Source organism: Silene latifolia, chromosome X, assembly GCF_048544455.1.
Source record: "Silene latifolia isolate original U9 population chromosome X, ASM4854445v1, whole genome shotgun sequence".
Classification (NCBI taxonomy): domain Eukaryota; kingdom Viridiplantae; phylum Streptophyta; class Magnoliopsida; order Caryophyllales; family Caryophyllaceae; genus Silene; species Silene latifolia.
The window spans coordinates 40,723,760-40,726,421 of record NC_133537.1 but is presented as its reverse complement, the minus strand read 5'-3'; the positions used below and the strand labels follow the sequence as shown (position 1 = coordinate 40,726,421).

The 2,662-nt window shown below is 41.1% G+C and overlaps 1 non-coding gene across 1 annotated transcript; it reads right to left on the bottom strand.

The window, feature by feature from the left end:
• Positions 1-234: 234 nt before the first annotated feature.
• On the bottom strand, positions 235-341 carry LOC141625938 (small nucleolar RNA R71). The gene has a single exon (XR_012535679.1). It is a non-coding gene; the product is annotated as a small nucleolar RNA R71 (small nucleolar RNA).
• Positions 342-2,662: the final 2,321 nt, after the last annotated feature.

The following is a 2,662-nucleotide window of genomic DNA, read 5'->3' as shown; positions in this document are numbered from 1 at the left end:
ATGCCTAGTGAGGACCCTCATTCTCATATGGAAACATTTTGTGATTATTGTGAAGCTATCTCTCAAACGGGCGTGACTCAAGACCAAATAAGATGGGTCTTATTTCCTTTTTCGTTAATCGGCACCGCAAAACAATGGTTGAAGGGCCTTGATAAGGCCACCCTTGGAATAGATTCTTGGAAGAAGCTAGCTCCAGCTTTCTACCAAAAATTCTACCCACCGGAAAAGACCAATATGCTAAGAGCTCAAATTACGGGTTTTAAGCAAAGGGATGAAGAATCTTTGTATGAAGCTTGGGAGCGGTTCAAAGGTATTTGTCGCTCATGTCCTCACCATGGACTTAGCGAATGGTTTTTAGTGCAACAATTTTGGAATGGTTTATATGAAGATTCAAGGAACATTCTCAATATGGGATCAAATGGAATGTTCACCGAAGTTGATGACAATCAAACATGGAACAAGATTGAGGAAATGGCGGTCCATAATTCGCAATATAGTAGGCCTCGCAAGGCTACTAGAGGAAAGTATGAAGTGGACACCGTTACTCAATTGGGTGCTCAACTTAGTGCTCACATTGACACAATCAACTTGAAGTTTGAACAAGCTATGGCTAGACTTGAGGAAAGCTCAAAATCATCAAAGCATCATGTCAATGCCATGACGGCATCCTCATCAATCCCAAGCGGGATATGTGAGAATTGTGGAACCTTAGGTCATGACTCAAGCGAGTGTAGGGGAACAACCGAGCAAGTCAATGCTTTCCAAGCTTACAAAAGCGGTACCCCTTATTCAAATTTTTACAATGAAAACACCAAGTTCCATCCAAATCTCTCATACAAAAGCCAAAATGTCCAAAACCCTCAAACAACATACACTCCACCACCCATGAGAAATCAAAACCAAAGACCCTTTTTCAATCAAAACCAAGGTTACCAAAATCAAAATCCATACAATCACCACAATGACCAAAGTTTTGATGTCCAAAAAGCGGTCCTTCAAATGCAAAAGAATCAACAAGAATTTTTCACCCAAATGCAAAAAGATAGCCAAGCAAAAGACACCACCATCAACAACATTCTAGCTCACACCAAGATGTTGGAAACACAATTGACCCAACTAGCATCTTCGAGCTCACAAAGACAAAAGGGGCAATTACCACCTCAAGGTAATCCCCTAGACATGAAACGGTTAGTGCCATTCACTTGAGAAGTGGTACAAGGTATGAAGCACCGAAGGAGCAAGTTGAGGATGAAGTTGTGAGAGCTAGTGAGAATGAAGTTGTGGTGCAAGGTCCCAAAGAAGGGGAATCATCAAAAGAAGAAAGTTCAAAGAAAAATGAAGACAAAGCCAAAGAAAAGGAGCCCATTGTGATTAGACTTCCTTTTCCAAGTCGTCAAGCCAAGCCTAAATTTGATGATCAACTTGGAAAGTTCATGGAAATTGTGAAGAACTTAGAAGTCTCAATTCCTTTCACGGAATTAATCAATCACGTTCCGCCTATGCAAAGTACATGAAAGATATCCTCACAAAGAAGAAGTCGATCCGTAAACTTGAGACTATCGCCTTCACTAAGGTGAGTAGTGCAATACTTCAAGGGAGTTCACCTCCAAAGTTAAAGGATCCGGGAAGCTTCTCAATACCGTGTACCATTGGCGACACAACAATCAACAAAGCCTTATGTGATCTAGGGGCTAGTGTGAGTGTCATGCCGTACTCGGTAAGTAAAAGGTTGGGAATGGGAGAGCTTAAATGTACCAATATCACTCTTCAAATGGCCGATAGATCGACGAAGACACCGCTAGGGATATGGGAAGATGTCCCCGTGCGAATTGGGAAGTTTTTCATCCCGGTGGACTTTGTCATTGTTGATATGGAGGAAGATTCCAACATTCCAATCATCTTAGGAAGACCTTTCCTACACACCGCGGGTGCGGTGATTGATGTGAAGCATGGAGAGCTCACTCTAGAAGTGGGAGATGAAAGCATAACTTTTAATCTTGACAAGACCATGAGAGCTCCTCGTTTGCATGAGCCATGTTTCATGATTGATCATTATAGCCGAAAAGATGAGAAGAAGAAATCGGAACTCCAATGGAGGAAGAAAGTTGAAGATGCTCCATTCAAAGAGCAAGTGAATTGTGACAAGGAGAGCTTGCAAAGCTCATCAAAATCAACCAAGGAAGAAGGTGATGGCCTCCTTGGCCAAGAGAAGAAATTGGGAGAGTTGTCTCCATCCAAGCAAGAGATTTTCAATGATCAACTCAATGAAGTTTGTGGTCTTTGGGACGACGAATTTGAAGGGATCTTTAATCCCTACATTGGGCATGCCATCGATCATGATCAACAACAAGAACCACGGTCTATTGAGGACCTCTACCATAACAATGAACAAGCTTTTGATTACTTCTTCAAGGTGTTAAGCAACATCAATAACACCTTGAACATGCCTCCTTGACATCTCATCAAGAATGAGAGTTTGGTGGAGTCCTCCCTAAACCACCACTTGTAAATATTTCTAACTCCCTAACTTACATTTAATTTTTGCATTGCATTTTTGTCATTTTTGGATTTATTTTTACTTTGATCAAAATAATTGTCATGAAAAGAGAGAAGTGAGGGAGGAACTAATGATTTAATTGATGTGTAGTGCTTTACCTTAGTG